The sequence below is a fragment of the Spinacia oleracea genome, chromosome 1 (assembly GCF_020520425.1).
Source record: "Spinacia oleracea cultivar Varoflay chromosome 1, BTI_SOV_V1, whole genome shotgun sequence".
In the NCBI taxonomy this organism is placed as follows: Eukaryota; Viridiplantae; Streptophyta; class Magnoliopsida; order Caryophyllales; family Amaranthaceae; genus Spinacia; species Spinacia oleracea.
In genome coordinates this window covers 17,678,077-17,705,181 of record NC_079487.1, presented here as the reverse complement: position 1 = coordinate 17,705,181, position 27,105 = coordinate 17,678,077, and the positions used below count along the sequence as shown (strand labels likewise).

The 27,105-nt window shown below is 35.0% G+C and overlaps 1 long non-coding RNA gene across 5 annotated transcripts; it reads right to left on the bottom strand.

Annotated features, from left to right (window-relative positions):
• Nucleotides 1-1,242: 1,242 nt before the first annotated feature.
• LOC110775949 (uncharacterized) lies at nt 1,243-12,079 on the bottom strand. Of its 5 annotated transcripts, none has more exons than XR_008926352.1 (8): nt 11,779-12,079; nt 10,114-10,242; nt 9,764-9,874; nt 9,584-9,685; nt 8,751-8,945; nt 2,957-7,607; nt 2,786-2,853; nt 1,243-2,636 (listed from the first exon to the last, which is right to left on the bottom strand). It is a non-coding gene; the product is annotated as an uncharacterized lncRNA (long non-coding RNA). The 5 variants fall into 5 exon arrangements; XR_008926353.1 differs by having other exon boundaries at nt 5,373-7,607; XR_008926351.1 differs by having other exon boundaries at nt 2,786-7,607.
• Between the last annotated feature and the right edge of the window lie 15,026 nt (nt 12,080-27,105).

Below are 27,105 nucleotides of genomic sequence, written 5' to 3'. Positions count from 1 at the left end.
GTGAAAATTCAGAAAGTGCCAGATGAATTCTTGGGCTTGCCACTTCCTGTTCCTTTTCCGGCGTTCGAAATTGAGGCAATGGAGAATGCTATTGGTACATATGTGCAATGGCCTACTACATTAATTAGGTTTTCAGTTGAGGTAATAAGATTCTAATTGTATTTATTCAATTATATGTATTTCATATTCACCAATCATGTTATCGATTATAGTTTATATTCTTTGATTTTAATCTAAGTTCACTGGTTAGAGTTGGGAGCAAAAACGACTATAACGGTCAAAATATGACCTATAATGATCATTAAAGCCTTAAACGTGCATAACTTGACCAAAGTAGATGGGAATGAGTCTAAGTAACCTAATACTAAGTATATTAAACATTTAAAGGGTTTAGAATACCAATCTAAGTTCACGGGTTAGAGTTGGGAGCAAAAACGACTATAACGGTCAAAATATGACCTATAATGATCATTAAAGCCTTAAACGTGCATAACTTGACCAAAGTAGATGGGAATGAGTCTAAGTAACCTAATAATAAGTATATTAAACATTTAAAGGGTTTAGAATACCAATCTAAGTTCACGGGTTAGAGTTGGGAGCAAAAACGACTATAACGGTCAAAATATGACCTTTATTGATCAATAAAGCCTTAAACGCGCATAACTTGACCAAAGTAGATGGGAATGAGTCTAAGTAACCTAATACTAAGTATATTAAACATTTAAAGGGTTTAGAATACCAATCTAAGTTCACGGGTTAGAGTTGGGAGCAAAAACGACTATAACGGTCAAAAAATGACCTTTATTGTTCAATAAAGCCTTAAACGCGCATAACTATACCAAAGTAGATGGGAATGAGTCTAAGTAACCTAATACTAAGCATATTAAACATTTAAAGGGTTTAGAATACCAATCTAAGTTCATGGGTTAGAGTTGGGAGCAAAAACGACTATAACGGTCAAAATATGACCTTTATTGATCAATAAAGCCTTAAACGCGCATAACTTGACCAAAGTAGATGGGAATGAGTCTAAGTAACCTAATACTAAGTATATTAAACATTTAAAGGGTTTAGAATACCAATCTAAGTTCACTGGTTAGAGTTGGGAGCAAAAACGACTATAACGGTCAAAATATGACCTATAATGATCATTAAAGCCTTAAACGTGCATAACTTGACCAAAGTAGATGGGAATGAGTCTAAGTAACCTAATACTAAGTATATTAAACATTTAAAGGGTTTAGAATACCAATCTAAGTTCACGGGTTAGAGTTGGGAGCAAAAACGACTATAACGGTCAAAATATGACCTATAATGATCATTAAAGCCTTAAACGTGCATAACTTGACCAAAGTAGATGGGAATGAGTCTAAGTAACCTAATACTAAGTATATTAAACATTTAAAGGGTTTATAACCGTAAGGCACACAGAACACCTAACTATAAACAGGCTGGAAAACTACAGAAACTATAACAGCAAATATGAATCTTTGCTAAATCCTCTGACAAATGGTAAAATCATATGTCAAGCATTTCATTCTTGCATGAAACTAGAGCTTTTCAGCATAACATCGTCGCACATTCTGCTTTATCCCGTTACTAGAGACACTGGATAAGTTGACAACTTGACATGGGCATCAGTATTGAATCTAACCGAAGATAACTAATTTTATGATGTATATATTATTTTGTTAGGTTTGCACATCAATGAGTGGAGATCCTTTCACCGATGAGCAAATTGATGAAATACGAGACAAATGGGCATCATACTTCACCGAACATTGTGTGTAATTAACGCTTCATCGATCTCTTTTTGTGGATGTTTCATGCTATTAAAATCATATATAATTGCCTTATTATATTTTTGGTGCAATTTTGTAACGTGTGAAGTGTAAAAGATATATTTATTATAGACTTGAAACTATTTAGGTGGTTTATTTTGTAAACATATGATGGTTAACTTATATGTAAAAATCAAAGTTTCTTGGAAGTTATTGATAGTTGATGACACTTTTGAACGTTGTATAAATGTGGCGTGAGTACAGGTTTTATATTTTTGGGATTGTTTAGTTCACAAAAAATATATTATTTATTAAAAAAAAATTACAAATTATTTGCGGCGTATAAACTCCCGCAATTTTACCAAAGTTTGAGGCGTTCAGGTAGAAACGCCGCTATAGAATTCATATAATTTGAGGCGTTTTTTTTTAATAGCGCCGCAAATGAATGATTGATTTGAGGCGTTAAAAAACGCCGCAAATCAATACCATTCATTTGCTGCCACTCTATTTGCTGCTACGCCTAAAACGCCGCAAATCAATATAAAAGTGACGCCTCAAATCAATATTTTTCTACTAGTGGAGGGCCCTTTCCAGCTTCCTCTGTCAGCTGTACGGGCATACATGCAGGAACCAATTACACCAAGGTCTATAACTTTAAACTTTTGATTTTTATAGCTTATATCTAATAAGCCTGTTTTCTTTCAAATCTTTAATTTTCTTTTTTGCATTATGTGTAGATTCGTCCATGTGAGCTCTGCAGGAGTTACGCGCCCAGATAGGCCTGGACTTGATCTGAGTAAGCAGCCTCCTGCTGTCCGTTTGAACAAGGAACTGGACTTCATTCTCACATACAAACTGAAGGTTGGTTAGTACCCTTCTTTGGTTTTTTTCATAACATCAATGGCCCAATTAATTAGTAGGCGGTAATATTTGTATTACCATCCATACCACTTTAGAGGTGTTATTGAATGGTAATGAAAATTTAGAAAGAAGGTCAGACTTACAGGTGAACAAACATTAATGTGGACATTGGCATCAGACTTTCCTTGAAAACTTCAGTATAAGCTCGTCACTGTTACATCCACATATTATGGTTTCCAAATTAGCAGTTAGGATCATTGGATGAGGTTACCATCAATTTATCAGATAGAATATATGTCAGATTAAATTATTACCTGTTGGTGATGGTGCAGTTTGTGGTTTTGTGCATGCTTAATTGCTTATCTATTATCTGTATTGTTGTATGGGCTATGTGTCATTTTGTACTTCAAATCTTTTAGTTGCAGAAGGTGTACTTTGTAATCGGTTTCTGATGCTCCAATGCATCTTATAGAAATGTGCTACCGGAGATTTGAGAAGGCTTCTACAATTGGTGAACCTGTTTTATCATTTAAATCTGGACGGCCGCAAATTGACAGCAAATTTAAATGGTATTCCATCCACCCTGTAGATGCTTGTTGGGTTGATTTGCTTGTATGCTTCTATCTAGTCAGCTTTATTCTTTATTTTGACTTAAAAAATTGACATAGAATTGGCTGAATCAAGTTCCTTTTAGCCAAAATTTCTTCCCTAAGAACTCATTTCAAACTGACTACATGATTCATATGATTAGTTTTAACTTTCCAACACATTTGAGACTTGTTTGTCCGTTATAGGTCATATTTAGGCTAAAATGAGGCATTTTCGCTCCCAACTTTGAACTAAAGAACCTAAGGACTCATTTTAAACCATTTACATGATTAATATGCTTAGTTTTAAGTTTCCAAGACTCATTCCAATCTATTTACGCACATTTAAGGCTCATTGGGTTGTTATAGGTCATATTTAGGCTAAAATGACATTTTAGCTCCCAACTTTGAACTAACGAACCTAAGGACCCATTTACAACTTATTACATGATTAATATGATAAATTTTAAGTTTTCAAGACTCAATCAAATCTATTTATGTACATTTGAGACTTGTTTGGTCGTTATAGGTCATATTTAGGCTAAAATGAGGCATTTTTGCTCCCAACTTTGAACTAAAGAACTAAGGACTCATTTTAAACCTATTACATGATTAATATGCTTAGTTTTAACTTTTCAAGACTCATTCCAATCTATTTATGCACATTTAAGGCTCATTGGGCCGTTATAGGTCATATTTATGCTAAAATGATATTCTTGCTCCCAACTTTGAACTAACGAACCTAAGAACTCATTTAAAATTCATTACAAGATTCATATGCTTAGTTTTAAGTTTTTAAAACGCATTCCAATCTATTTATGCACATTTAAGGCTCATTGGGTCGTTATTGGTCATTGTTTAATTTGCATTTAATTTAATCTTTTGTTTAATTGAAATTTCTGTTTTTGTGAAGGTCTATACTCCGAGGAATGCGCCTTATGCTAGTGAGGAAATTGATGTGTTCGTGAGCAATGGGCTAAGTTTTTTACCAGCTAGGAAGTATTTATTATTTGTCTAAGCGCGCTTGATCGAGTTGGTTTAGATGTTATAGAACAATCTTTTATATTAAAATGTATCTGTATGTTGAAATTGGAAAGTACATATATTTAAATGTAGGTGGTACGTGCACTTTGGTTTTGGGATGTATACAAAACAACAGTTATTGTTTTATATTTGTTATACAGGTTGCGATATTCTATTATTGTTGTGACAGGTTTCTATATTTAGTGCAAGGCACTCTAGGTATCCCTAAACAAAACTAAAATTTTCCCGCCAAAAGTGCTTTGTTGCAGCGTACATATATATGTTTACGCTGCAACAAGGGTGTAAAATTTGGCAAAATTTCAAACTTGTTGCAGCGTACAAATAGATGTACCCTGCAACAGGTGGGGTCTTTTACAGCGTACATGAATTTGTACGCTGCAACAAGTCAAGATTTTGGCCAAATTTTTGACACTTGTTGCAGCGTACATGCATATGTACGCTGCGAAAAAGTACTTTTCAGCGAACATTGTACGCTGCAACAAGTCTAGACTTGTTACAGGCCCCCCAGTTGCAGCATACGATGTACGCTGCAACAGGGGTCTAAAAGCCCGCTGCAATAAGGGTTTTTTCTACTAGTGAATGAGTTTTATAAAGTTAAAAACTATTCATATTAATCACGTAATAAGAACAAAATGAGTCCTTAGGTTCTTTAGTTCAAAGTTGGGAGCGTAAATGTCATGTTAGCTCTAAATATGACCTATAACGATCTAATCAGCCTTAAATGTGCATGAATAGATTGGAATGAGTTTTAGAAAGTTAAAACTATGCATATTAATCATGTAATAAGAATCAAATAGTCCTACGTTCTTTAGTTCAAAGTTGGGAGCGGAAATGTCGTTTTAGCTCTAAATATGACCTATAAAGACCCAATGAGCCTTAAATGTGTATACATATATTGTAATGAGTTTTAGAAAGTTAAAACTATGCATATTAATCATGTAATAAGAATAAAACGAGTCCTTAGGTTCTTTAGTTTAAAGTTGGGAGCGGAAATTGTTAGGTTATGATACATATGACAAAACATAAATCATGCGGAAAACCTTAATGCCAGGAAACATATTATTTACACATAATCATTTAGCATAATTCAGATGCATACACTTTGTAGCGTGCCCTCCCTAGCTGCGCCCGAACCGAACAAGAATAAGCCTTTAGGACTCCAAGTGTCGTCTCTCCGTAGATAGTCCACAGCACGTCCGGATCCGCCTTAAGCTTGACCAACTAGAATCGCCCTTAAGGTTCCTAGGATTTTCGGCTAAATGGTTGCAAGTGTTTGGCTGATCTTGTTCCAAAATCTTACCTTTGAATACTTCAATTGTGTGTGTAAATATGTGACCCTAGGCACCTATTTATAGAGTTTATGGAAAGGAATTATAATCCTATTAGAATACAAATTTATTTAATTATAATCCTGCTAGGACTCTAATTAAATAGTCTTTATCTATTAGGATTAGATTTAATCATATGAAGAATCCCGGTAGCCTTAGGATTCGAGTAACACATACGTTTGGCGCACAAGCACAGCACGCAGGCCTTACGGCCCACGCACAGCGCAAGGCCCAGCTCGCCGCTGCCTTTGATCCGCTCGCGCCCAAGTCCTTAGCTGGGCATGGGCCTTCGCACTGGGCCTGGTCGAGGCTTTGGCGTGTGTTTGCGCTTTGGCTTGCTGGGCGATGGCCCGGCTTCGTGCTGGGCCTTCGTCTGGCAGGCCTCGTCTGATGCTAATTCGTACGATACGCTTTCCGATTAAATTCTCGATTCCGGAATTCATTTCCGATACGAACAATATTTAATATTTCCGATTCCGGAATTAATTTCCGTTTCGAACAAATATTTATTATTTCCGTTTCCGGAATTATTTTCCGATTTCGATAATATTTCCGATTCTGACAATATTTCCATTTCCGGCAATATTTCCGATTCCGGCAATATTTCCATTTCCAATAATATTTTTCGATACGTACCATGTTTCCGTTTCCGGCAACATCTACGACTTGGATAATATTTATATTTCCGATACGATCCATATTTCCGTTTCCGGCAATATCATCGTTTCCGGAGTATTCACTTGCTTGCCTTTGACGATCTCAGCTCCCACTGAAACCAAGATCCGTCGATTCCGAATATCCATAGATGGAGTATTTAATGCCATTAAATACTTGATCCGTTTACGTACTATTTGTGTGACCCTACGGGTTCAGTCAAGAGTAAGCTGTGGATTAATATCATTAATTCCACTTGAACTGAAGCGGCCTCTAGTTAGGCATTCAGCTCACTTGATCTCACTGAATTATTAACTTGTTAATTAATACTGAACCGCATTTATTAGACTTAACATTAAATGCATACTTGGACCAAGGGCATTATTTCCTTCAGAAATGTCATTTTAGCTCTAAATATGATCTATAACGACCCAATTATCCTTAAATGTCCTTACATAGATTGGAATGAGTTTTATAAAGTTAAAACTATGCATATTAATCATGGAATAAGAATAAAATGACTCCTTAGGATCTTTAGTTCAAAGTTGGGAGCGAAAATGTTGTTTTAGCTCTAAATATGACCTATAACGACCCAATGAGCCTTAAATGTGTATACATAGATTGGAATGAGTTTTAGAAAGTTAAAACTATGCATATTAATCATGTAATAAAAATAAAATGAGTCCTTAGGTTATTTAGTTCAATTTTGGGAGCGTAAATGTCATTTTAACTCTAAATATGACTTATAACGACCCAATGAGCCTTAAATGTGCATACATAGATTGAAATATATTTTAAAAAGTCAAAAATATGCATAATAATCATGTAATAAGAATAAAATGAGTCCTTAGGTTTTTAAGTTCAAAGTTGGGACGTAAATGTCATTTTAGCTCTAAATATGACCTATAACTATCCAATGAGCTTTAAATATGCATAAATAGATTGATGATCTCTATCTTTATAAAAAGGCTTTTTATTTTGTGACTCAAATCGAAGCTTGAAATGAGAGGATTCGAAGAGGAAAGATAGTACCTGAGCTGACGGCCAAAGTAGCCTTAATTAACTCTGCGCTCCAAAGCATCAAAAGCAACTTCATCCAAGAGATCATCAATATCATAAACAATACTCTTGAGATCTCGTAGCCAAATTTTGTTAGCCTTACTGGTAAACTCCTCCTCTTCATCTTCCAGAACAGCGCAAATGGCCTCCATCTTGTCGGCTATGATCTTGAGGTCTTTCTTAACTGACTTTGCACCTTTTATCTCTTCAGTAACATATAGATCACTTGGGCCGGAAGCAATCTTTCCAAGAACAAGTTTTGCAGTAGGCAAAATGATTGCTTCGGCCATTTTCTGTGTAATAAATAAGAGATGAATCAAGGAAGCAACTTAATTTGTTTATAGACACAGTCACACAGCAACCTCCTAATCATTCCATTAACATATTCATGTATTCTTATTTCTTGGTTGTTTTCCAGAAGAGCTATTACATGATTGCTTGTGGCTAATATGGTGATTTAATTAAACTCGGCCAATATAAGTTTAACAATAATCCAGTCAGTTGACTCTTGGTTTAACTCACATGTGACTATGTCACAACTTACTAAATAGATAATAAAATTAATGGCTGGTCCACACATGTTTCGTCAGCAAATACTATAACGCATAAACAAAACTTAGATCAGAATCAATGAACCAAAGACAAATAAGTCACTTAATTAGTATAAATTCAAACTAAAATATCAATTTTATACTATACATACTCCTTCTGTTCCTAAATGGATAATAAAGATTAATGGTGTGTACACACATGCTTGATCAACAGTTTATGTCATGCACTCTTGCGTAAACAAAGCTAATACAGATCAGGTTCAATAAATCAGAAAATTTGTTTAGCTTTTTATTTATTCAAGTACGTTGGTGATGCTGCTGCAATTTTTTTTTATATCAGCTTGCACTTGTTTTTATATTAGCCTGCTAAAGTACTTACGATGAAGGCATCATTGATTAATGATTGCCATGCCCAAGTGATAAAGTCTTTTTGCTACAACTCAAAATCTATCAGTCCACAGTCCTAGGGAAACAAATATATTGTACACTAGCTTAAACTGTACGCATACAATCTCTATGCATTCGATTATATAAGAGGTGAACTCTACATGTATACAATTCTCTTGAAGGCCATCCATCCATCAAAGTTCTGCTAGTTTAGAAATACCATTTGAACCCTTTAATTGGTCTAAGAGTGAACAAATTCCTACCTATTCTACCATATTTCCAATATATGTTCATACTCAGGGGACAAATTGCTAGCTAATACACAACGGGAATGCACCAATATCTCATACAGAACAGAACAAAAAAGCAACCAACCAAATATGAAAGTTGTTTAGTTTATATTTATAAACTTTTGATTAATGCAAACAATGTCAACTTAGGACAAGTTGACCAAGCAAACTGCAGATATCATCTTCAGAGAGAGAGTAGCAACAGTACCTTCTTTTGGAGATTTCTGCATATATGCTCTCTGGCAGAAAGTCTTAGCTGCAAAGAGTGTACATTGTCCTGCAGTTTCTTTGCTTCTTTTTCATCATGCTTTGATTTCTTGGCTATCTTGCTCGTAAAATCTTATCAGATACTACCATACTGCTAATCAACTTGAATTTTCCAGGCGCACAAGTTATCTAGACCCTATTCAAACCAAAAGTAAATAGTGTATTTTCTACAGAATACAACAGCTGCAATTACAAAAAGTGCATAGGAAAGACTACTAAAGCAAAAATATATTCGAAAATGAAGAGTGAACTAAAACACAGTCTAGTAAACAATCAGCTGAAACTGTTGGGAGATGGAATTTTAACTCACAGCTGCAATTACAAAAAGTGCATCGAAGCACCAACTATGGTCTAGGATCACTCCAGAATTGGGTTTTAAGGAAATTATATCATTATTATTTATTACCATAAATCCATATAAGATAGCCAGTTAGTCACTGGTTGTGTTCAAGTTAGTTACCAAGATACCTCAACATAATACAGCAATATGATTCTGTCATGAACAGACCAGGCTTTTGAATTATTCAATTTGCTTATTTGACTACATAGATTACAGTATAAAGCATGAAAGATTTTGAATTATTGTGATTGGCAAGCCTACATCAGAAACCGTAATACAATGTAAAGCATGAAAGGTGTGAGTAAGAACATCAAACCACAAAAAAATGCAAAACGTGAAGGTTTGAAAGTTTTTAGGAAGATATCAAAGTCACACAAACTTAAACTATAGTAAAAATGTTACGAGTTTTCACTAGTACACTTCAAAGTTCAAACCTCACTGATCTTTACGGATGTATCTGCATCGACAGTTGACATATCAATATAGCCTTTCCCATTGCAGATTTCCTCAAGGACCCGAGCTTTATCAAAAGCAACCTAAGGAATCATGAAGCTGTGGATAAATAAGAATACCAAAACAAGATTTAACAAAGCATTCAGAACTAATTTACGAACCAAAATGGCGGCTGAGGGATCAGACAACATTGCAGTCGTATACTTGCACTTCCTGACCACAGCTGCAGGTGTTTCTCCAACAGAAGCTCCATGTTCCACAAGTTCATCACACTGGAAAATTAACAATATTCTAATTAAGACTAAATGTATAAATAATTATATATACACTGTCCAGGATGCAAAAGTAAAGTACAATAAAAATAAACGTGATAACTTAAGACAAGTAAGAATCAAATATCCCAGCTTTCATGGCCCGAACTAACACAACTATTAATATTCCACTTGTAAAGGTTCATAATATAATCCCCATATCCTGTCGTGATTAGAGAAACTTTTCCGAAACTACTTACACTCGGAAAAAAGCCACTACATAAATGTTGCATTACTCCCAGTTTAGTTCAAACAGTATTTGAGTCTGGTTCAATAGACGACCGTAGACCCCCACGGATAATCATTTGAGAGTAAAATTCGGCATGCTCCTGCCAACCAAAACAAGTATTATAACGATTTAGTTAGAATGCGACACTGGAAGTCAGAAGAGTCAGAACCCATTACGGGATACTTTAAACTTCATTAGAGTATTCATGACTATTCTGCAACCCAAAAAGTTTAAAACACCACAGATAGTTCAAGGAATAAGGGAATAGCTGGCTAACACACAACCACCCACCAGTCCACTACCCTCCCACCATCGGGGAAATAAAAAAGGAAGCGAGAAAACTATAAGCAGAATCTTATCGATATTGAGTTGGTACTTAGATCATGGATTGGTGATTAAATGCTTTGAGTAGGTGTCTAACATCTCCCATCTCATTGAAATTGTACAGGGTGCACCTTTTCAGCTCACCAACTAAATCAATTGTTAACATTCTTGATGTGTAAACAAATATTTAAATATTCCATCAGGATCAAGAGCTCAATTTCCTTTGACACCTCAACACTACTCCCTGGTGCTCTGCACATCAAATGTCTTTTATACAACTATACGTCAATAGTCAAGCATGACTGAAAATCTCATAATTAAGAACCTTAATGAACACAATAGTATTTGGTTTTCACTTGCTTTGGCATACACTAGATGTCATCTATAATAGTTGTATTTACAACTCAACACATACTATGGAAAACTTCAGAATTCAGATCACAGTTTACAAGTTTTTGACAGACAATAGAGTTAGATAAGGCAAAAGCAACCTCCGAACAGCATGATCCTGAAATATTTATAAGCTAGGGTTTTCATTACTTTTAAGTAGTTCCAAAAAAATGAACAAAATCCTAAACCAATTTGTCAGAATATTGAGCAATTGAAACACAGGAACAGCCCCATGACTTCTAGGTTTTTTCATGAAATTAACAACGATTTCTCTGATATTATAAATAACTAAGTCCAACAAAAACTAACAGCACAGAACCACTGCAAAGTGCAGAGACAGCACATACTTGAAGATGTACCATACAAACAAAGCCAATACAGAACAACATCATGGCAGCGTAGTAAGTGGTCTATACTGATTACTGAGTACTAAGGTACTACGAGATGAAAGCAGGTCAATAATGACATTAACAGCAGAACATTATAAATGAAAAAATGGTTTGTAATTCACCTTAAATCAAAATTCTACAGATGCCACCAGCAAACGTTAACTATAAGTACAAATTTCAAGCTATTAATGATCAAAGTAATACCTGCGCAACAGCTAGTTTCACTTCGCATCAAGGGCAAGCTCGAAATAAAGATTTGCACTCAATGCCACAGATAAAAAAACATCAAAATTTAAAGAACTAACCCCAAAAAAGCACCGCATCACCATCCCAACAGAAATTCAGCAGCATATGCAAGCAGAATCACATTTCAATATCCCCCAACTCATAAATTGACCTAGTAGGTCGAAAATCAAAACAAAACGAACACAATTTCATTCCCCCTAACCCTAATTTCCCAAACTTGATGACATTCAAGGGTTTGCGAAAATAAAAATAAAAATTAGGTCAAAATTAAAGGTCGAGAAGATCACCTGAGAAAAACACACCACCCCTGCAACACGAAACCCTTAGATTACAAAACCTATGTCGCAAAACAGCAAGGAAATTTGAAACCATTTGCCCTAATTTCCAAAACTATGGTTTTTTTAGGGCTTGTAAAATGAAACTAAAAAAAATAGATTTTCCTTTTTCCTCCTCTTCAACAAACGAATTCGGCCCTAATTTCATGAAATTAACAACGATTTCTCTCTCCAAAATCCAAATAGAAGAATGCTCGGGTAGAAGAAGGAGTGAAGGCGGGATTTTGGATTTCTATTTTGGTCGAGGGTTGAAACGAAATGTTGGTCTCAATAGAATTACCTACCTTTGCAGCAAAAAAAAATTAAAAAAAAAACTATTGCAGGGGGCTTTTACCATGTACGCTGCAAAATGGAAGGTCTATTGCAGGGGGCTTTTACTATGTACGCTGCAATAAACTCTTTTGCAGGGGGCAATTAATTTGTACGATGCAACAACCATTTAAATGGTTTGACCTGCGTTGACCGACTGGTTGTTGAAGCGTATTAATACATGTACGCTGCAACAAGGGGGCTGCAACGGGGGTTTTTTCTACTAGTGGATGCTAAGAATAGCAAATTATGATAAAACTAAACCTCTGCATGGAATAAGGTACAACACTCATATGCAGAAATGGAATCAAGTTTGAGTTCCATGAATGTTTTAAGTATTGGGTGAAAGGCCTATATCTGTAAAACATTAAATGCTTGATTTTGGGTTAGAGGCCCACAAATTGGTAAGCATTTGGTTTAAACATTTATCATTTATGAAATTGTATTTCATATTCATTTAATCTTGGTTTAGTATTAAATGAGAAAGTCCAAGTGATTCCAACCATTCAAATGGGATGTCAAGATGGATTCTTTGACAAAGAAACACCCATAAGTGAACTTGAATACTGAATCACAAAAGGATCCCTAATCAAGGTAATTGAAAGGTTGGATGACCAATGAATAATGAAGATTAGATTGCAAGTTGATTTATAGTTCTGTTCTTGAACTAGATGAACTGGATGTTAGAAATCATTTGCATAGATACTTATTGGATCTTGTGTCGGATTGACCATGAGAAAACTTTAAGAGATTAAAGTCATGTCATAAGTAGTTCTCATTGATGGTGATTGGAACCTATTCCTCAGAACCTGAGTAGTTATGGCTGCTTGTTTGAGAATTAGTTCACTTTGATGCTCGCTAAATGTCGCACCGTAAAAGGAGACTATAAAAGTAGTTATTCGGCGTACTATGAATCAAAGTAAGTTGTTCATAAGTTACAAGAAGGGATTGTCCTCCTATCTTTGATAGGATATGGTGTTGTTGTTGTACAAGGCCTCTCGAAGAGTTAGATACTTTGAAAATGCATGGTCGTGCTCAGAATGGTTAAGGCTTAACCTTCTATAAACGTTTAACAGTTGAACTCAGTAATTTGAGAAACACTTCTGGACCTAATAAGGATAGCTTGGATCTTACCTTATGTTCAGTAAGTAACACCAAGAGACAAAGGAATCGGAATGCACACTTGTCGGAATGACAAGTGGGAGACTGAAGGAAATATATCCTTCACCCAAGGTGCATTAGTCTAATACCAAGGTTCGGATTAATTACGAATAATTAATTCAGTAAGATCAAGTGATCGGAACAGCTAGCTGGAGCAATGCTTTCGATCAGTGAGTTCTAATCTATATTAGACTCACAACTTACTCTTGACTAAACCTATAAGGTCACACCATTGGCATGTAACAGATCATCGGATTAAATGAATCGGAAATTCATTTAATTGCTTTTCGGGAATTAGTTCGGAAAAACATAAATATACGATATGACGTTGGATCGGAATCGTATATCGTATCGTGAATATTCGTAAGCTAAACAAAACGAATAATCATATCGTACGACGGTGATTCGTCAAGTAATATACGAAAAACAATAGCCGTAAGGCATTGGTCGCGGATACGAGCAAGACAAGGATGTCGGCCCATTGAGCCAAGCACGCAAGGCCCAAAGAGCCAGCAGCTCGCTAGCGCGAGAGAAAGGCCCGCAAGGGTGCGGTTAGGCGCGCACGGACAGCAGCACTAGCAGCAAGCAGCAACGAGGCCCAAGGCTCATAGCTGCGTTGCCTTGTGTGCGATGCTTCGTGGGCTTGTGCATGAAGCTGGCCGGTTTAGGCCTTGTGCCTTGGCCGGTCATGTTATAACCTTTAGGGTTATAACACTTCACCTTTCCTTATGTTTTTCCACACAACTAATTTACGTACATCAGTTTTAACCTAAAAGATAAACCCTATTCTCTTTTTGCCTCCGTTCAAATTGTTATTCCTTGAAAGCTAAAATATCTTGAGTGACGTCTAAGCTACGAATCTTAAGAAGGATCTGAACGTGTCGGTGAACCAAGTAGAGGAACGAAATTTGGAGTTCTTGTTCGTGTTCGTGATTCGTTGAACTAGGGAAAACACGCTACAAACATAAGTATGCTTGATCTGTACTTTATACATGGCTCCTGGCTTTGGGGATTATTCCGCTGCGTTAATATGTTTTTAACTGTATTCCCCTACAGTAGTGCCTCAATGTGAGTGTTGTATCTCACTTGTTACATAGGTTTTTCTTTCATGATTTGCCAATCTTAATATCCTTTTCATCGAATGCCTTTCGAGATAGGATGATAAGATCTTTTAAGTATGTTATTACGTGATATAGTATTTCTTGCTTCAATACTGATTCTACACATTTTTAAATGAAGATCCATCAAGTCAGCAGACTTGTGATTCACACAAGTTCAGTGATGAACTCATAAACAACTCTGTTTTATTGCTTGTTAGGAAATAAGTACTTTACTTCAACTATGTAGGTTGCTAGTGATGTTTTGTTTGGATTTTACTTATCCAAGCAGTTTACATATATGTGGAAGACTTTCCATCTGTATCTTAGAATATAGAAATTAACATTTAATTTCCCATGCGACAATACATACTCTTCCATCCGTGTTTCCATTTTAAACCACGATGCATATAACTCGCCTTTGCCAATGGTTAACTCCGAAAATATCTTGTTTGATCCTTTGCCAGTGTTTATGCGTGTAGCATCAATATTTAGCCTATCTTTATTCCCTTGAATTAGGAATTACTCCTATGACCTTTTCAAGTACCATAAGATCTTCTTGATCTCAATCTAGTTGATCTTTACTTAGATCAATAGAAATCGGTATATGTTCGTCATTCCTAAAGAAATATGATACATTTTTGGGGTTCCTCATATTATATCATACATGATAAATTCTTTTGCAGAATAATTCTCAATTGAATTATATCCATGTAACTTTAGCTCATCCAGTTTCAATAGATATTGTATCTAGCTAAAATTCCTTGACATTTAATGTGAAGAATCTTATTTGTATCCTTTAATGTTTTAACTTAGTAAATGCTTATACATAGTTCAAACTTTCATTACCTAGATTTATTCATATGGGTCGAATATCTCCAATGGAGTCTTTCATGTTTGATTTAATAAATTCCATTACTTAATCCAAAATAATAAACTAAGATATTCGTAATAGATCTTAATACCCAGTATGTACTAAGTTTCGCCTTGGTCCAATATTGATAAATAATTTCAAATCTAAGTCATTACCATTTGAATGTCACTTTACAATAGAGAGATATGTGTGATACACATAGGACCAATTTAATTTTAGGTAGTCCCACTAAACTTCTTATATATCTATAAGAATTATGTATATTTTATGAAACTAAAATACTTATTAGTTTCACTAAAATACAGTTACAATTCCCAATTGCTTACCTAAATCCATACTTGGATTTCATAAGCTAGCATTAATTTCAAGCATTATTTAGATCCAAAAATCTTATGACATGTCATATACATAGTTTATTCCAACATTTGATTGAGGAATATGTTTTGTCATCCAATTTCTATATGTACCAATATGCAATAATTGCTTGATTTATAGACTTAAGTATTTTGATTATGCATAAGGTTTCAACATAATCAACGTTGTGACGCTTGTAACCTTTAGGAACTAATCTAGCTTTGTGTGACAACATAATTCTATGTTTGACGTTTTTTATCCTTAAAATCAATTTGCAACCAACACGTGTAAATCCATTCTTGCAAATCTACAAAATTTCAATTTTGTCATCAAAACATTGAGTCTGTTTATGGCCTCTAACCATTTTAGGGAATCCTAGTTTCGTCATAGCTTGCCTACAAGTCACAAACTCATTACTCTTAATAGTTTGACTTCAAGTTATAGGTTCCTTCACTATCTAATAGAAGAATCTCATAGTTTTAGTGACTTAGTCGAACTCTAGGCCTTCATGGGTATAGAACATCAAACAATATAATATCAATAGCCACTTTGAAAGTCCTTTGAATATTCTATTCTCCTTGAAGCACTTATAAAGTCTTCTAAGATATTTATTATTTAAAGCCATTTCCAAAATCCTTTAGAGAATAAGTGTTCAGATTTTCTGAAGAACTTCTAAAAGCTTCCACAATATCCGTTTTTGTTTGTTATTCGCCTGGAAGACTTTCGAGGTCTATTTTCTCCCACTTATCAATTTGGAAACGAATCTCCAAAAGGGCACTATTTCGAGTAAACAAACATTATGTTCTCAATATTCGTGGTAGAAAAAATACTCTTGTGTCTCATTGAAATAAATCACAATGAAACATATATCTATACTCGGGCCTTAGTTTGTTGAATAAGAAACATTAAGCTCCCATGTAAACATTTTTTTTACTTTCTAATTCTAATTGAGTATAGAATTTTAACGTTTTTTACAATTTAAATTCAGAATTTTGGTTTTACATTAGCCTCCTTCATCTGACCTCAATTTTCGTCTTACTTGATGTTTGAATGTTCAATGTATTTGTTATACTAGACTTGTGTATTGTATTAAATTTAAAATTATATTGAAACACTTGAAAACTACTGCAATCATGCTTGTAATATTATTAGTAATATTTCTCTATTTGCAAATCAAGAATTTATATATTTAAATTTTTAAATTAAGAATAATTTATTATTTGAAATAAACTTGTTTTATTTATTCAATGCTTATTCAAGAAATAAAAAGGAAATAATCAACACAATAAACCATTTGTCTAATATTAATAAGAAATAAAGTATCAAACAACAAATTATGCCAATGTCCTAAATGGTCATTTTACATATTAAACAGCTAACAACTAAACTAATTTACCAAACACTTTTACACAAACAACTAATTCAACCAGCTAGTCAAACCAGCTAATACAAACAGCTAACAACTAATAGCTAGTCAGACTAGCGAACAGCTAAAAGCTCCTAACCAAACAGGGCCATTATGAAAAGATATTCTGAAATTACTTTTAAATAGCTTTGTCGAATTTGGTTTAGTGTGATGGTAGTTGAGCATCTTATATATAAATTATAGGAAAAATCTTTATAATTCATCATTGATCGAATTAAGTACCAATTGACTTCAATCATTCCAAATTAGATATATACCATGTATTATGGAGCTCGATTGTGAAATTACAACACACAATTTATTGATGATCATTCTTGGTCTAAGTAACCATCAACAAGATCTAATCTAGATCTTTTTTTACTTCTTGGCAAGTGGATTTTATACTTCTCTATGAATCTTTGAACTAGCCAACATATTCAAATTTATATCACATTGAGTAAATGAATCCATATTAACTCAAACCAAGTTGAAATAATAAAGTAATAAAATCTTTCTTTAGCTTTGAACTCTATTGTTTAGGAGTTCTTACAATAATTTATTTCTTTTGTTACTTTCAACAAGTAATACTAGCTTGCCTTGAATGGTTTAGAAATCAATCAACTTTCAAAAGTCCATCAAAATAGAGCTTTAGAATGTTACTTGTTGATATGGTATAAGCAACAATGCAAAAGATTAGTGGAACTCAAATCAAGAGATTGATTTGAACCTAGTAAGTTCTTATTGTTAAAGAGTTGTTTGTTTTAATAATGCATACATGACTCAACCCTTAAATAACCATTTCATTCAAACAAACAAAAAAACATTGTTTTTGTTTTATTTGAATGTGAGTATTTATGTGTTTGAAACAGAAATTTAGGTATGCTAATTATGGAACAAAATAGCCATTAAGTTCCAACCTGGAAAGGACTTAAAACACACTAAATGACCCTACATCTAATGTAGCATTGTCATGCTTCATTTCCAACTTGTAAGTAATTAGTGTAGCCTAGCTAGCTTCCATTGTTTGACTTATTACCGAAGCAATAACCTAAAGCGGTATATGATACCTAGGAAGTTTGATTTCTAGGTCACTTCTCTTTAAACATAAACTTATAGGTGGAAACAAAATTGTAAATTCCTTTCACTTGTTCCTTGTTTTCCTATTTCTTGTGCGTACTCTTTCTTATAGTCTTAAGAATTGACTTCTCAAGTGTTGAATTTTATACTTTGTTAGACAAGTCCAATGGCATTTCAACAAAGTTCTTACCATTTCATTCATGTTTAACATTTGCTTAATCTAGATGATCTCACCAAAAGCTTCTAAAGTTCTATGAGAATCAATCCATTCGAATGTTTAGTAACTAGACTCATTCGAGAAATAAATGGACAAAGATATTTGGTTGTTAACCATTAGTAAAATTTGAGTGGTAAACTCAATGCTTCATGATTCCAAAACTACATCGTATTTTGGATTCATAAGTACGTATTGGTTTACTATTCAACTTTGATAGTTGAAAAAACCAGAAAAGTCTCTATAAGAAACATACATTTTAAATTTCTCATTTTCTCTCAATCTGTGAATCGTTTCTGGAATCACTACCAATCGAGGGAATTTATTGTTACCTTTCTAAAAGGATTTGTTGCAGTGGAAGATATTTAATTATAAACAATAATTAAAACATACATTGAAGCATGCAAAGTCTAAACATTTATCATGATTTCATGAATAATAACTTGAAAAAGTAAACATGCAATTTAAACAAGTCAATATGTATTTTATTCGAAATATTTAGTTCCGAAAGGTGTGAATAAAATATGTCCAATATCCTTAAAATCATTAAAGAATTAAGCATGTTTTGGCTTTTCTTAATCCTAAAACATTTCAGGTTAGCAAATCTTTTGCTAATAGTCTAGAATTTACTCTTGGTTGATAGGTACGTCTAAGAACTTATTAGGGAAACCTATCCCATTTGCCACGACATAAAAGGACTCCTTACTTATACAATAACCAAAATCAACATGTACTCACAACTAATGGTGTACCTTGCCCCTTTAAGATCAAGAAGTGACACCTCACTTTGGCGGAAAACTATCACTAACTTGATATAAAGGTTAGAAAGTAAGTGTTGTTTTGGAATGACACTTGTTAACTCAATTTTTAAGTTTGGAACTTAAGGCTTTACTATGTTGGTTAGATTTGAAGTGAACTAAAATCTTTAATCATGCAAAATAATCAAGCCACATTCTCATGCATAATTTCAAGACATATTTAAAGCAATAAATATCTTAAAGCATGCATAAGAATTAATTATGATCTAGCATGGCCTTACTTCATCTTGAATCTTCAACTTCAAACTCCGTCTTGAAAATGGTAATGAATCTTCGATCTCGAACTTCACCATGGGAGGCGCCACTTTCACCAAATAAGAATTCCAAACTTGAATAACTAATCTAGTTATTACAACATTCTAATGGTACGTATAGCATATTTAAATAAAACTTATGGTACTCTAGATCATAATTTACATTCAAAATTAATGGTACGCAGACCATATTTTCTATCCTATTTGGACCATACTAGTCACTTTCCGCAACCTGCAGAACAATATATATATATATATATATGATATATATATATATATATATATATATATATATATATATATATATATATATATATATATATATATATATATATATATATATATATATATATACACACACACACACACAATTTATATCATTCACCCATTCATTTATCAATGAATGACCCACTTACCAAGTTAGAAGAAAATTGCATCACATAATATTCGCAACAACTAATTAAGGATCAAGAATCTACCAATTATTTGACCTTATTTGTTCTAATCATGTTTTATTGCTAAGGAAATAAGGACCTAATCAAGGTTTAACCAAATATGAATAAAAGCTCCCACTCAAACCAAGAATTATATGCTTCAATAGTTTTTAAACATAAAAATATTTTTCCAAGTCCAATCGAAAACCAAAATTTTAATTAAAATTTTAAACCTCATATAATAATTATTTTAAATCCAATTATTTGATTTTTTAGTTGATAAAAATTAAATAAATTTATTATAATTTATTCAAGGTTTTAATTTTATTAAATAATTAGTGTAAAGTTATTTATAATAATTAAACTAATAAAATTAAATTACGAGAAAAAATTATAAGCACGAAAATAAAATTAAATAAATTTGTCGCTCAACGGAAAATCAAAACCGCACAAACGGGCACAATGGCACAAGCCATAGCACGAGTATGTGAGCTACCAAGGCAAGGCCCATAAGCGTGAAGCTCATGCCTCGTCAAGGCAGCAGCAGCACTGCCACGATGGTCGAAGACGCGAAGCCCAACCAACATAGCAGCACACTGCCGCGCTTGCACAAAGCCCCAGCCAACGCAGCAGCGCTTGCAACGCGCATGGCCTCATGTTGCGCCTGCCTGCTGCTTGCCTTGCCTACCCACTCGCACACGACACCGCACCACGCACATGCCATAGCCCGCACACCGCACACTCCCACGCACCCTTGCACACTGCAGCAGTGGCACGCACGAGCCACGAGCTCCCTTGCTCGTCCTGCACACACACACCACCGCAACACCCCTTAAGGCCACACTAAGTTATCCATTTATTCGTGCGTGCAAGTTCGTGAGCAAGTTTATAAAAATAAAAAAATTCATAATATTCAAATTTCATGACAAATGAATAAAACGTATTAATTTCATGAATTTAGGAGAAAATCGGAAATTTATTAATTAAAAAGATTTCCGATTTCATCAATTTTAGGGATAAAAATTAGGGCTTATAAAATTTTAAAAGTTTCAACCTTTAACAATTGTAGATGGTCTTTTAAACATGAGATCCCAATCAAAGCCAATTTATCCAAAAATTCAATAAATTAATTATAATTACAAATTAGGTAGCATAGATAATGAATTTAAATCTTGAAATTTTTAATCATATGTAGTAGGTCAATTATTAATTCAAGAATAACAAACAAGATTGGCAAATATTAGTTTGAACATCATAAAAAATTATAATTATGCATCCGAAAAAGTAAAACCTCCGAAATTCATAGTTAAGCTTTGAATTTGAGAATTTTAAAATGTTATTTACATGTGGAATCATAAGATTCCGATGAGTATTGACAAAACTGTCGAAAATTCCTGCGAACATATAATTAAATAATCGCATAGAATTTTCAATTAATTACCACGAAAGCAATTCACCCCTTTAATTCCTTGCATATTTATAAAATTTAATCTATGTTAATTATAATTGATTATGCAATTAAACAACGGGCTCTGATGCCATTGTTAGGTTATGAACAATACAATGAACATGCGTAAAACCTTAATTGCTAGAATTCATGTTAAAGGCACATAATCAGTTAGCATAATCTAGGTGACATACAATAAATAATGCGTGCCCTCCCTAGTTTCTCCCATGCCGAACAAGAACAAGTCTAGGACTTCAAATGTCGTCCCTCCGTAGAAAGTCCACAGTACGTTCAGATCCGCCTTCAATTCAACCAACTAGGATTTAATATAAGGTGTTAGGGATTCGGGATTTCACTTTATGTGATAGGAAAAGTATGTTGTGTATTGTATTATTTTCACGATCATACAACTAGTATTTATAGGAAATAGGAAAACCCTAGAAGCATTTTAGGCCGTTTTAGGAAAAATCCAAAAACCCTAAACACCCTAAGGATACCGGCCATCACACTTGCTTGTGGCTCAAGTTTCTTGCAAAGAAAGAAACCTTGGCTCCCAAGCATGCACGCACAACCCATGCATAATCCATGCACAACAAGCACTCACATGCGTTGGCCACTAGGTCTTCTGCCTGGCGTGCTTGCGTTGCCGTTGGGCCTTGTGCTTGGCAGTGCGATGTTGCCTTGTGCTTGGCAGTGCGATGTTGCCTTGCGGGTTGGCTCGTCGAGCAATGGGTCAGCGCTTGCGCGTTGGCCTGTTGCTCGTCGTGCTTCCAATTTGTTTTCCGATTCCGAAATTATTTTCGACTCGAACAATATTTCCTTTTCCAATAATATTTTCGATTCCGGTAAGATTTCCGTTTCCGGCAATATTTCTATTTCCGTTAATATTTTCCAATTCGAACTTTATTTCCGTTTCCGGTAATATCTTCGACTCCGGTAATATTTATGTCTCCGATATGGACCATATTTCCGTTTCCGGCAATATCTTCATTCCCGGTAACATTTATAACTTAGATAATATTTTCGATACGAACCATATTTCCGCTTCCGGTTATATCTTCGTATCGGACAAAAATTCTCGTATTTGTCTTTTGATGATTTGTTAATCTCCCACTGAAACCAACATCCATCATTTTCGAATATACATTGTTAGAGTTTTTATTGAATATAATATTCACCTAAATACTTGATTTGTTCACGCACTATTTGTGTGACCCTACGGGTTCAGTCAAGAGTAAGTTGTGGCATTACTAATATTGATTCCACTTGAACTGAAGCGGCCTCTAGCTAGGCATTCAGATCACTTGATGTAATTGAATAATTAACTTTCTTAATTAATATTGAACCGCATTTATTAGACTTAGCATTAAATACAAACTTGGACCAAGGGAATATATTTCCTTCACACTACAATACATAACTTTCACAAAGCCCGATATTACTTATGTTGTGCAACAAGTGTGTTTATTCATGCATCATCAAAGGGAGGAACACATGCATGCGCTCAAATGCATTGTCGTTACCTGAAGGGTACTATTGATCATGGCTTACATTTGTATCCATCCTCTATAACCGCTCTTATATCTTATACAGATGCCAATTGGGGTGAATATCCTGATACTAGGCATTCGACGTCTGGTTATTGTGTGTTTATGGGTGATAACATGGTATCTTGGTTCGCTAAACGGCAAGCTACTTTGTCACGTTCGAGTGCAGAGGCCGAATACTGGGGTATGGCTAATGTGATTTCTGAGTCATGTTGGCTACGAAATCTCCTCCTAGAACTTCATTGTCCTATTCAGAAGGCTACTTTAGTCTATTGCGGTAACGTTAGTGCGATGTATCTCTCCGGAAATCTAGTTCAACATCAGCGTACTTAACATATTGAAATGGATATCCATTTTGTTCGTGACAAGTTTCATGTGGACACGTACGTGTATTACATGTTCCATCTCGATATCAGATTGCAGATATATTTACTAAGGGTCTTCCTTTGGTATTTTTTGAAGATTTCTAGAACAATCTCAACGTACGACAACCTCCAGATTCGACTAAGGGAGTATGTTAGAATATATGAAATGATTGCATTTCGTATATTCCGTAAATATCTTGTGTAATCTCTATTATATAAGTGAAGAGGTGATGTTATTTCAGTAAATCCACTTTTGGTGTCCCCCTTGGATTACTAAATTACCCTCCACACTTATTGAATAGAGGTATAATGACAACCTATCCAATAGGAAAAGCCAAAAGAAGCATTTTAATGAATCTAGCCCCTTAAATAAATTCTTACCATTTTAATCAATCTGTTTATATGCATTCGGTTCTATCTAAATTATATGTTTCTTATATTCGCACGCATCGCTTTTATATTATATTTTTTACCTGTTATTTCAGGTTTAAATGTAATAACACAAATTTATTTCTTATATCCGCACGCATCGCGTGCATATAAAACTAATATTAAATAATTAGGCATTACCTTAACAAATCTTGTATTATTAGCAAGAATAGTAGTCTCTCACGTGTAGCTAAAGAATAATATCTCATTGTAATAGTAGCCTTGATTGATGTATTAACGGCTACAAGTGTTATTGTAATATCTTGTATATAAGCCTTACTATGCTAAGGAAATAATCAAGGGATTAAACACTTTCACTAACTCCAATAATATCCACTACGAGGAAACAAAAAACATTACCAAAACTAACTCAACAATATGAAGACGAACAAACATAGACTTCTCTTCCTATATTGTGAAAATTTATTAAATTTAAAAGATAATAGCTAAATCAAATTAAGAGAAGGGGTCGAAAATAGTCTCTTTTTTCCCGGAATATTTCAAACCTAAATTGACCAAGAAAACAGTACCCTAGTAGAGGAAAGGGAGAAAAAAACAGAGGAGTTGTAGGTGTTCAGTAAGTCTCATGGTATATTCTCATTAAAGTATTTCTTAAATGCATCAATATGGGCGCGCTACAAAAAAAATAGAAAATGTTTTCTCTCTCTAGAATTTTCTCCCTAGCTTCCTTTTCAACCTAAGTTTGATAACTGGGGAACCACCTTCTCGCTTCTAGCGAGGGAGCCTCTGGGAGTCTCCTTAGGAAGATTAGGTTTTCTTTCTTCTTCAATTTCATTTGTTTCTTTTGCTTGTTTGTTTTTTGCAGGTTTTCTTCTAAGCGTTCATTTCGTTCCAACTTACTACTATGGATATTAGTCACAATAATCTTCAAGATGTTATGATCACGAATGATGTAGCCATTCAACAAATTGAAATGCCAGATGAAATCATGGATGATCAGGAAATCAAGGAGCAAGAAAAAGAAAATAGAAATCAAACGGCAAACAACACCAACCTTCCACTCTCCTTCAAAGATGCAGTGGCACGCTCCACTCAGTGGTTTGATGAAGCCAAAAGATTACAAATAAGTTCTTTGGAATAGGAAGACAAGGATTTTGATCCACCAGATGAATCCAGGGAAGTTCAATTCTCAAAGAAAACCTTGGAAAGATTGAGACAACCATGGAAGCTCACCTTAATGGGAAAATGCTTGGGAATATCCATTAGGCCATCTTTTATGACACAAAGAGTAAGGATAATGTTGAAGCCTAAGGGTACCCTAGAAGTGATTGATCTAGGTCAAAATGTCTATCTATTCAGATTCTCCATGATTGATGATTATGAAAGAGCTCTTCTTGGTGGACCTTGGTTCATTTTAGATCACTATCTGATGATCTCAAAATGGAAACCCAATTTCCGACCATCTACGAACCCCTTTGATTCAATGACAATATGGATCAGATTTCCTGAGCTTCCAGTTGAATATTATGAGAAGGAAGCATTGTCTGAAATTGCAAAAATAGCTGGAAATCCTCTGCGTGTTGATTACGCTACAGACCATCTTACTCGTGCTCGGTACGCTAGGGTTTGCTTGGTCATAAACCTAAATGATCCCTTGGTAACTTCAGTATGGGTTGGGAATCAATGGAAATTGATTGAATATGAAAATATTCACTCTCTTTGCTTAACTTGTGGGAAAATAGGCCACCTTAAGGATAAATGTTCTTCCAACCTTGTTCATCCCTCTCCTCGAACCAACTTTCAATCCATTCAATCCAACCATGCCAATCACTCAACTTCCATTGCTTCCACCTCAGCTACCACTAACCCCACTAATTCATTACCTAATTAACTTCACTAACTCCACTACCTCCGAATTAGTGGACTCTGAATTGTTGTCCACTCACAACTTGTCCACTAACAACAGTATCAATAACAACCAAAGCCCATCCTTTATCTCTCCATCTGAGGTTTTTGAAGCTGACCCAATCTCGTATGGGCCTTGGACAATTGTGGTGAAAAAAAGAAACTCCAAGCCCAATATCTCAGCCCAACAGAAAAATAACCAAATGAAAAAAAATATTAGTAACAACCCCACCCAACCAATAAACCGAAACAAACAACCCAACAAAACGAAACTTCCATGGAAAGGAAATAATTGGCAAATTTTGAAAAAAGACAATGATGAAAATGCAGTTAAGTTTTCTACAATTGGAGAAAAGTGCATTGGGAATGATAGAGGTATCTCCAAAAATCTTTCGGATACCTCCGAGAAAGAAATCCTTTCAGCTTCCATACCCATGGACAATACCTCAACCAAGCATTGCCACGTGTCTCAAATACCACTGGTCATTGCCGGAGGTGCCCCTTCTTCTTCCTCCGTTACTCTTCAATGCCAGAATTTAAAAACAACCATGACTAACCAAACCAGTGCATCTTCCTCACCCACTGAAAACAACTACCATGGAAAGGAAACCACAGTATACTCGTCTCCGACCGAATTGAAGAGAGTTGTCCGTCGCTCAGCAAGAATCCGAAACATGGAGAGAAATCTCCAGCAAATCAACCAACCACCACCCCCTATCTCCTCCATCATCTCCTCCACTGTCACCATAACCCTTGAACGCTGCAACCCCTCCTCCACTCTCTCCACCTCCATCAACCCTCAAAAGGAATCAAGCGTTGCACCATCAAGTGCGGTCATCCCTGTCCTTTCGCCTTGCTTTCACTCCATACCCCACACAGAAACCACTGCTGATTCGCTCACCACCTTTGGACCCATCAATCAATCCATTCATCCACACAATGCCAGCGAGATCGATGGGGAATCCTCTCCTATGGGCATCTACAGAGAACCAGCTGACCAACGGGAAGATTGCGCTAATGCACAACTCTCTCATCCATCTCAAAGCATTCCAACCAGACAGTCTGAACCTTTACCAATCGAACTCCAACCTCCCACTCCCATCTCCACCTTTCAATCCGTAAATTCCTCTCACCCCTCTTCTTCCACCACCAAAAAGTCCTACAAGCTATGCTTTGGGGTCAAAAACAGTAGAGCTCGACTTAGAGCTGCTATCAAACCATACGACAACCTACACGGTGCTAAAAGGAATTGTGGGGTTGCAAATGGAGTTCAGATACTGGGGAGCGAACATCGGAGCAGGGAAGGAAGTTCAGGCTTCGATCAAACCTCTAATGATGACAGACATTGCCTTGTTGAACCAAATGGACAAGTGGAAGGATTGGGAGAAATTCTTTCCATGGATTCCAGTTGAATATCTCAAATTTTCAGGTTTTCATCCAACTTCTTTACCAGATCTTAATATGAAATTAGTCATCTGGAATGTGAGAGGTGCTAGCAAGAATGAATTTATTCTTTACGCTTGGGATATGATTAGTAACCATAGACCTTCCATTTTTATCATCTTAGAAACTAAAAATGATGAGGATAGAGCTAAGCCAGTAGGGAAATGCTTGGGATTCGATAAATG